This window comes from Bombina bombina, chromosome 10 (genome assembly GCF_027579735.1).
Source record: "Bombina bombina isolate aBomBom1 chromosome 10, aBomBom1.pri, whole genome shotgun sequence".
Lineage (NCBI taxonomy): Eukaryota > Metazoa > Chordata > Amphibia > Anura > Bombinatoridae > Bombina > Bombina bombina.
The window spans coordinates 170,494,459-170,504,822 of NC_069508.1; the positions used below are offsets into that span (position 1 = coordinate 170,494,459).

At 36.2% G+C, this 10,364-nt stretch overlaps 1 protein-coding gene across 4 annotated transcripts in view; it reads left to right on the forward strand.

Moving 5' to 3' along the window:
• The first annotated feature begins 4,475 nt into the window (after window positions 1-4,475).
• SPATA6 (spermatogenesis associated 6) overlaps window positions 4,476-10,364 on the forward strand; it is a 182,058-nt gene continuing 176,169 nt past the window's right edge. The window contains exons 1-2 of one of the 4 annotated variants that reach the window (XM_053693500.1): window positions 4,476-4,551; window positions 10,059-10,215. The gene's annotated coding sequence lies outside the window, so the exon portion shown is untranslated. The other 3 variants (XM_053693499.1, XM_053693502.1, XM_053693501.1) reach the window with 3 other exon arrangements.

A 10,364-nucleotide genomic window follows, 5' to 3' on the forward strand; every position in this document is an offset into this window, starting at 1 on the left:
TGCACACATTTGTCTCTTGTGATTGGCTAAATAGATATTTTTAGCTTCCTGTCAGTAGTGCAATGCTGCCCCTTCAGCAATGGATAACAAGAGAATGAAGAAAATTTGCTAATAAAATTAAATTGGAAAGTTGTTTAAAATTGTATGTTCTAATGTGCACTGCTGCATTGTGACTTAAAAGGTTTGCCATCTAAAATTAAGGAGAACAAAATGATTTTTAATCCTCTAAAGGCCTGGTGGAAGATAGGGAAGCTTCTTTCTATCAACTGCAAGGTTTCAAAATATCTCCCTGTTCTGGGTAACCCATTATTTCAAGCAGGACTGGATTCTGCAAATTTTAAGAAATGGCAAATGGTGGGACTGAACACAATGATCCAATTCATTGATAAGGAAAAAAAATGTGTTAGAACTTTTGAAGAAATTAAAAATAGCTTCAACCTCTCTAATAAGGAGTTCTTTGCGTTTTTGCAAGTAAGGCACTATGCATTAGAGCTAACGAGGGAGGGAGAGTGGCAATGGGATTTGGGAGATCTAGAGGATTGGCTCACGTTATTTAAGAAGGGACGTATGTCCATCTCTTATTGCTACTACCTCTTAGGAGCAAACAGAGCAAGTCATACTTTAGAGAAAATTGCTCAAGATTGGAGACTAATTTTGGCCCAGGATTATATTGACCATAAATTTATACAAAAATCTATTCATAAAGTGGCAATGGCTACTCTTTCAGCAACATGGAGAGAGGCTCATTTTAAGTTATTACATAAATTTCACTATACTCCGGAAAAAGGCTATAAGCTCCAGAACATGAATTTTTTTAAATGTCCTAAGTGCTCCTTAATTGCGGCAGATCTCTTACATATGATAGTTAGCTGTCCCCTGATTAGGCAATTTTGGCGAAAACTAGAATTCTGGATCAATACTACTCTCAGGATCTCCCCTCTGGAGATATCGGCAAGCTTAATTATATTTTGCTGTGATAATCAGATAGAACAACAATCAAATGAAAAAATAATAAGTGTCTCTATAATGGCAGCTAGGTACTTAATATTTAAAAAATGGAAGACGAGAGAAATCCCTAGTGTGGTGGAAATAAAAAAATTCCACAAAAAACAATGCATATTAGAACAACGTGACACGGATATTAATAATGATTCTGACATTAGAAATTTTTTTAGTAAATGGGCACCATTTATTAAATCCCTCCCGGCCACAGAGATAGACTATATTGTATTTCCCTTCCAAAACACAGAGCTAGTACAACTGGGGTTATGGTAAATGGATAGGAATCAAAGTTTTTTTTTTGGGGGGGACGAATGTGGAAATTCCCTTTCCCCCCTCTCCCCCTCTTTTTTTTTTCTCCCCCCCTTTTTTTTTCTCTCCCTCTCTTGGTGGAAGTATTGAGAAGTAACAGATATGAGTCTGGACTGCAATAATAATAATATAAAATTGAACTGAGGTTGATCAACTAAGAAAAATTATCTTGAGCATACTAATTCTTAATTAACTTGAAGGTAATTTAGGAGTATTATTGGTTATAAAAAGTATAAAACAATAGATTGGTTTGATTTGTTGACTGTACGCATAAAGTATATAAGGGAAATAGTGCTGTTTTTCTTTGTTAAATTTTTTTTTTTTTTTTCCCCTTCCCCTCTCCTTTGTTATTGTTTTTTGTTTAAGGAATTATAGAAATAATATAATTCAATAGGAAACTCTAGAGATGAATGATTGTTAGAATTATTGAATCCTCACGGTTGTTTTTTTTTCATTGTTTATGTAACCTTCTCTGTTTCCAGAAAACTGCTTAAAAATGTATAAACATGTTGAAATATAATAAAAATGAAATTTAAAAAAAAAAATAAAAAAAAAATTGTATGTTCTATCTGAGTCATAAAAGAAAAATTTGGAGTTTACTATCCCTTTAAGGTGCATCAAAAATCATAACAGAATTTTCACCAAAAATAATTTTTATCAAAAACTTTAAATTTGTATGTAAATTACACAGTAATTAATTGTATTAAATATGCACAGCATAAATTTTAATTTAAGTACACTGGATGTACAAAAAACATATAAAACGTGTAGTTATAAGTACAAATTCAAGCGTAATTGTTGTTGTATCATAAAATGGGCTGAACATGGGCGTGTATGAAATTTTCTCTCAAATTCCAGCATAATTATCTAAACATTTCCACCCTACTGTTCTCAATTTATTTTCTCGAAAATGAAAAGTTGGCAAGCTTTTTTCAAAATGCCCTAATAGAAAAACACATGCATACGAAAATATAGGCGATTTTATATTAGCTGCAGGATTTACTTTTTAAAGTGCCCCCTGCTCATTACTAACATTACCCTACACAGCAAAGTTTTACTTTCTAGCTATATGCATTACTTTCAATTGGGGACATCTCGCACTCATAGGAACTGACCCTTTTTAAAGATAGTTCCACCAGGGTAACCCCTACGAGAGTCGGCATGAAAAAACACATCTGATCTGGTGAAGTTCAGATCTTCGGCCCTAAATCCTGGTTGATTAACTTTTCAGCTAATCTGCATCCAAACTGAAAGTGTATCTTGTATTAAAGGGACACTGAACCCAAATTTTTTCTTTTGTAATTCAGAAAGAGCATGCAATTTTAAGTAACTTTATAATTTACTCCTATTATCAATTTTTCTTCGTTCTCTTGCTATCATTATTTGAAAAAGAAGGCATCTACACTTTTTTTGGTTTCAGTACTCTGAACTGCACTTTTTTATTGGTGGATGAATTTATCCACCAATCAGCAAGGACAACCCAGGTTTTTCACCAAAAATGGTCCGGCATCTAAACTTACATTCTTGCATTTCAAATAAAGATACCAAGAGAATTTAGAAAATGTGATAATAGGAGTAAATTAGAATTTTGCTTAAAATTTCATGCTCAATCTGAATCACCAAAGAAAAATGTGGGGTACAGTGTCCCTTTAAGTTTGATTTTGCTATGACTGTGGAGGGAGGGGCAGGGTTGAGGCTGACTTGTCATGAGACTGGTAGGATGACATGGATATGTTCTGAGCAGGGCTGCAGCATTCCCAGAATGCTAAAAAGCTGCAGGCGAGAAGTGTACCGGACCTTCCAACTCATGACAATCCCGCAGGATATGGGACAGTTGGAAATTGTGTTTCCATGTGCCTTAAAAGAAAGAGAAAAGTTTTTATCAGTGCCTGGTGCTCCCTGTCACATCTGCTTTCACCATTCTACATAGTATCATTATTTTATATAGGAGGCAACTCCTACTGGCCAGGTTCAGACTTATTTTTAAGAGTACAGGTATACCCCGCTCATACAGCGGGTTAGGGACCGGAGCCCCGCTGTAAAGTGAAAACCGCCTTAATGTGAAACAAGGCAGTTTTAGCTTTCTTTTCACTTGCCAGTGTGTTTAAAATCTTGAAAACATGTTTGAACTAACATATATTATGGGTGCAATAGTACTAAGTTTAGTTTAACACTAGCACAGCACAGTATTCAATTAGTATTCAATAAATACTGTACCTGTAAAATAGTGACAATAACTGTAGTCAAATTTGCCAGACTATAGCACTGAGACACAGATTGCACTGTAATGCTGTAAACAGAGTGAACAGTGCATAACAAGATGGTGCCAGTCACTTTTCTCGCAATCTCACAATGATTATTGCACTATTTCAAAATCCTTGGAGGTTGAACTTCAGCTCCACAAAGCGCTGTATTAGCAAAGCGCTGTAAAGTGAGGTATACCTGTATCACATCCTGTGTGCCAGTGTCATATTTCACTCAATGCTAGGGAATTTTAGAAAATGTGGCCCTAAGACTCAAATGTAAATAAAAATAAGGAGGATTCAGTCTGTATACTATTATCAGATTTCTTTCTGGGACAGCAATAATAAAGAAATTGATCCACACTATATAATTTATTTTTCAGTGTTGGCACTGAGGTCTGTATTAGGAAGATAAGTTAAATAATATTCTACTAATACTCAACTATAAATGTAAAGTGGGAGGAATTCATTTTAAACACATATGAGTGACACCACCAGTATACAAATTAAAGGGATATTAGTGCACTGCACATATGAAATGCAATTATACGCTACTACTAGTGCATGTCATTTTACGTTACTGAGCCTACACGTCTTTGTGTTTAACCCCCACAAAGGGGATACATACATAGTTAAAATTCCACTTTGGAGCAGCAGAGAACTGCGGGTCAAGAGCTGGCACGGCTGTTGAGCCAATCAACAGTGCTAATCTTGTGGCCCAGCTATGTGACTGCGGATGCTGATTTGCTCATTAGCTACCGAGTAGTACTTTAACTATGTGTTTAATTCCTTTATGCGATATAACACAGCCTAGTGCTAAATAATTACTGCATGTCATGTACTATAAACTACACTGTGAAATATGTATAATAACCTTCCACATAGACCCAAATACTTAGATTTTACCAAATGTAAGGAAGGAATTTGTCTTCCTGTGGCATCGCCAGAGCTGCACACTGTCAGCCTTGTGAGCTGCTGGTGCCCAGAGGCAGTGATGGTAAATAAGCCCATGCCAGCTGTGTGTGTGCCCCAGCCCTTTCCCATTTCATTCAGCTTCTTTCTGGGTTATCTGTTCTGTGCCCCCCGTCCCCCCAAGTGATTGCGGGGAGGAGCCCGGGGCCTGTCACAGGCCGGAGACCGGGGACGGAAGTGAAGCGCTAGCCGAGAGAAGAGGCGGAGAGCCCGGAATAGAGAGCGCACGGGAGGCCGAGGTCTGCTGCAGCTGGGAGCGGCCGCCCGGTAGGGAGAAGGGAGCTGTACTTACCGTTAGAGGAATGATGACAGTTTGTAAATGTTATAATGTATTTGTCTATTGTGTGTAATATATATATATATAGTGTACTGTATCATGTAAACGTATATTGTACCGTTGTTATATATATCTGTCTGCCCTGTGCTTCTGGTAACTGTTATAGCTGTGAGGCACACGCGGCTGTTATACCCCAGAGACCTGAGGTGCAGCTGGATACAGTGTAATATGTGTCAGGCAGCTGCAGGTACTAATGACTGGCTCTGGCAGCAGTGCAGAACTGTACCCCTGGGAATGGGATCTACTTGTTCTCTCATGTCTGGGAATCTGTCATAATAGCGACAAAACTACTATGGCAATGTCTTCTGCTGAGACCTTGCAGGTTGTTATCCCTATACAATGCCAGTGCCACTTGGTGCTGACACCCAGAGGGTTAACAAGAGCCTGCACCCCCTGACAACAGGGTCATTGTGGCTCCCTCCTGTGCACTAATATCTCTTAGCTAGAATTTGGTGGCTACAAAATCCTGACTATACCTCATCATGCCACCCATAAATCCTGCTGCAAAACTGTCACTGTAATTCAGGTGATTGCCAACACACTATGGCCAGTGGAGCACTCTGGGGCCTAACTGGCCTCAACTTCGGCTTTTTGGGTACTGTGCGTATTACAAGTTTAAAGTAAAAGGTTTTTGCTTGTGTGCTAACCCGAGCAAATGAAATATTAATATTTCACATTCCAATATTCTTCACATAGAAGAACATGATCTATTTATTCATAAATACATATTTCTGTATCTTTATATGCTTACATATGTATATATTTAAATACATATGTACACATATCTAAACATTTACACACATACATATTTAGATGACCTATCAGCTATCAGAGAGTAAGTTGTGTCATTTATTTTCAGCCTATAAAAATCGGGCGAAACATGTCAGGGCAGTTAGAACTCTGATTTTCTTTTTTAACTTTGCAAACTGTAACAACTTAAAGGGACATTATACACTCATTTTTTCTTTGCATACATGTTTTGTAGATGATCCATTTATATAGCCCATAAAGGTTTTTTTTTTTTAAATAAATGTATAGTTTTGCTTATTTTTAAGTAACATTGCTCTGATTTTCAGACTCCTAACCAAGCCCCAAAGTTTTATGTGAATACTGTCAGCTACCTTCTCCAGCTTGCTCCTGTTTGTGTAAAGGGTCTTTTCATATGCAAAAGAAGGGGGAGGGGGGAGTGTCTTATTTGCCACTTGCAGTGAGCTTTCCAGCTGCATTTTCAACAGAGCCAAACTGACAGCTTCTAAGTAAGTTTTTAAACAGTTTTATACTGGATTTTTATATCAGTATCTGTGCATCTTATTCTTTATAGTAGTGTCTATTACATGCAGTTATATGAAAATGAGTGTATACTGTCCCTTTAATGCACTAGTCTAAACGCCTTATATATAAACCGTACTACTATTATTGCATTACTGGCAAACTAGAGTGTAATGTTGGTAAACTGAAGTGTTTAAGTGGCTGACGATTTGTATCGCCCCTGTAAAATTATATGTTGTTTGCCATATATTGGGTATTTCTAGAGTCTTCACGAAAGTAATTAGATTTACGAAAGTACCAGATTTGAGGTCAGGAATTTCTGCACAATAGGTGCACCTTTATACTAACAACATAATTTGCAGGAGTGCTTTATGTTGGCTGCAAAATGTGCACCTAGATTATAAATTAAATCTTGCTTAAATTCATTGTATTCAATTTTGACTGCAAAATGTGCGCCTAGTCTGTATACTAAATATTATACTTATAATAATATATTATTATTACGCCCCAAGGCAGAACATGCTGTGATCTGAGATGTCATCGCAGAAATGCAGCATGTCTGCAGAATGAATGGGACACTTGCAGGAACTGTTAGCACTTTCACTTTGCAGCATTGCTCAACATTATACTATTTTCTTAAAACAGAGTTTTGCTCTGGCTGCATTGTGTATGTTTTCCTTAAAGGGTCATTAAACCCAAATGTTTTCTTTCATGATTCAGATAAAGAATATCATTTTAAACAACTTTTTGATTTACTTCTGTTATCTACTTTGCTTCATTCTCTTCATATTCCTTCCTGAAAAGCATATCTAGATAGGCTCAGTAGCTTCTGATTGGTGGCTGCACATATTTGCCTCATGTGATTGGCTCACCCATGTGCAGTGCTATTTCTTTAACAAAGGATATCTAAATAATAAAGCAAATTAGATAATAGAAGTAAATTGGAATTTTGTTTAAAATTGTATTCTCTGTCTTAATCATGAAAGAAAAATTTTGGGTTTAATGTCCCTTTAAAACAATTCATCCAGATTAAAGTGCTATTTTAAAATTGAATTTTATTTCAAAATGACCTGCAGAAAATTTTTCACAATAAAAATCTCAATGCAGAAAGTAAAGAAAAGTTCTGCCTCTGGGATCATTACTTGCAACCGCAATCATAACAGTCCTCTGCTAATCTAGGTAACTAGCACTGTTTTCCTGACGCTCAGTATTATTTCTACACGCTATCTATAAACAGAAGTGCACTATCTTGACTGAAATACTAAATGGATTAACCCAAAGTTGTGGGGTATATAAGTCGATCTATATAGACTGATTCAATTTGAAACATAGATAATGCTAGATTCCTGGCACTAAGGTATGCTGAAGCTCTCTAGTCCAATCCTCTACAATATAGCCCTCAGTATCGAATAAACAATATTAATATCTAATAGTGGCAACAGTGTGTCCCATATTGGAAACATATACATCTCTCCTTTTAATAACATAGCACAACATAATATTGCTCTATAATACTGCTAAATATACGCCTAGACGGTCAATTCATCGTACAATTCTGACTGAAATATTAAATGTACCGCTACTGAATTGCGGTGCACTTTAGTACGTTTATACAGAAAAACAATATAATCTTCGGATATATTTTACTAAATCTGATTACGGATACAAAGTGTGGCAAGCCTTTTTTTGTCTTCACATTCACTAGATAATGGGTACCTATGTGTAATTACATTAACAACTAATAATTGGTAACATTGTATCCGTTAGTAGTACATTGATTCTTTTTGCTTGGGACTGGCAAGTCCATAATAATAGTGGTGCTTACTACATTATTCAATATATTATTTACCATCACCATTTTGGGTGCATATATAATAAAATATATATATATACACTTCTCCAGGGAAACATTCGGTTTTCTTATTTCAGATTTCCTGACGTACCTGCATCTTTATTTTTGATACGGTTTGCTAATTTTGTCATTAGGCTTACTCTTGTTCTCTTTGTGGTTTTAATATATTTTTATTCATTTTGTACTATTAAAAGTTATGTTTTAACGCTTCCCCCTTTTTATGGGGTCCGTTTCCATTCCTTGTTCTACCTAGTAACATATTTAGTAGTGTTGTGAGTGCTAATTAGTACACTATTTTGCAAGTATCTTACTTGTCCTTTTGAATTTTATTTTTGTGTACAGCACCCTTTCCCCCAAATAGCATATTATTAAATATGTATATGATAATATTACACGCATAACTAATTAATATTGGGAAACAACACTGGTAGTGCAATTAGTTACTCTTTCCTTTAATATTTAGATGTGTATGTGTCTATCTCTATGTGCCTTTTAGTGCAATTTTTTTCTCAATATTTTTTTATTAGATGAAGTCATGAGTAAATTGTACTTTTTAATGCCATTTTGATGTGTTTTGTGTCCCCCAGTTACTTCTCAGATATTTACACTTTACCCCATTAAACTGCATCCCTGGTAGTTATTCCCCCTGTTGCAGTTCCATCCCCTGCAGTTAAAAACATTAAACTCAAATTCTCCCCAAACCTGCAGCTTTAAATGCTTATAAAAATGTATTGTATACAAATATTTTAATGCAGTGCTTAAAGGGACATCATACACTCGTTTTTTCTTTGCATACATGTTTTGTAGATGATCTATTTGTATAGCCCATATTTTTTTTTAAACAAATAGTTTTGCTTATTTTGTAAATAACCTTGCTCTGATTTTCAGACCCCTAACCAAGCCCCAAAGTTTTAGGAGCATACCGACGTATACCTACTCCAGCTTGCTTTTGTTTGTGTAAAGGGTCTTTTCATATGCAAAGGAAAGGGGGGGGGTTCTGATATTTCCCACTTGCAGTGGGTGTTCCAATAATCTTTTAAACACAGCTAAACTGGAAGATTTTAAGTTTTTAAATGGTTTTATACTGGATTTTTATATCAGTATCTCTGCATATTATTCTTTATAGTAATGTCTATTACATGCAGTTCTATGAAAATTGGTGTTTACTGTCCCTTTAAAGGGACATCTAAGTCCAAAAAGAAAATTGCATTCAACTGTATTTACAGAGATAGGAAAGTCAGAATTAAACTTGCATGATTCATATAGAATATGCAATTTTAAGACACTTTTAAATTCACTTCTATTTTCAAATGTGCACATATCATACACTGCTAACTGCTGATTGGTGCCTGCACACATTAGTCTCTTGTGATTGGCTAACTAGATGTGTTCATCTTGCTGCCAGCAAGAGCATTAAGCAAATTTGATAATAGAAGTCAATTGGAAAGCTGTTTGAAATTGTATGTTCTATCCAAATCATGACAGACAATTTTAGGGTTTCTTGTCCTTAACCCATGCAAAGGGTTTAAACACATAGTGAAAGTCAGCTATAGATCAGCAATGCAAAAATGTGAGCCAGCTGAGCATATCTGGTGAGACAATGAGAGGAGGCATATCTGTGCAGCCACCAATCACCAGCTTGTGCTGAGTAATACATTGCCACTCCTGAGCCTACCTAGGTATGCTCTTCAACAAAGACTACCACAAGAACAGTCAATTTGATAATATAAGTAAATTGGAAAGTTATTTACACTTGCATACTATATCTGAACCATTAATGTTTAATTTTGACTTTTATGTCCCTCTAATTGCTGATTATTAATATATACAACTTTAGCACAACCAATTATGTGGTCAGACAGAAAGTTTGTATCACTTTGGAATATGGTTGGTACAGTAATTGGCAAGTGCTCTATAACAACTTGTGTTTGGGTACTGAGTGCTTTTATTCTTAAGGGGTCACAGGGGCTGTAACATATGTTCAGTCAGTTGCAATCTAGTTTTATATACCAGCAAAGGCCTTCAAGGCTGGGGGATGTTTGTGTTAATCCTTGTGTTTTTCTTAATTAAACAGCAGCTCAGCAGCCAGCTCCTGGGTAACCGCACACAGAGTCTGTAGTAACCATGATCTGTGACGCTCTTCTGCAGCAGGGCACTGAGTGCTTGTGATCAGCCTCTGTCCAGAGAAACAAACCCCCTGCTTGTCATCTTGTCGCTGCCCCTACAAACAGGTGCGTTAACCCCTCTGATACTAAATGCTTGGGTGGGATCTTTATGTGGCTGGTCCTTTGCAAAATAAAAAATCCTGAAAAAATGATAGTAACACAAATGACTAATAAGTGAATCCACTGCACAACCTATTTATAAAGAAGTGAGTACT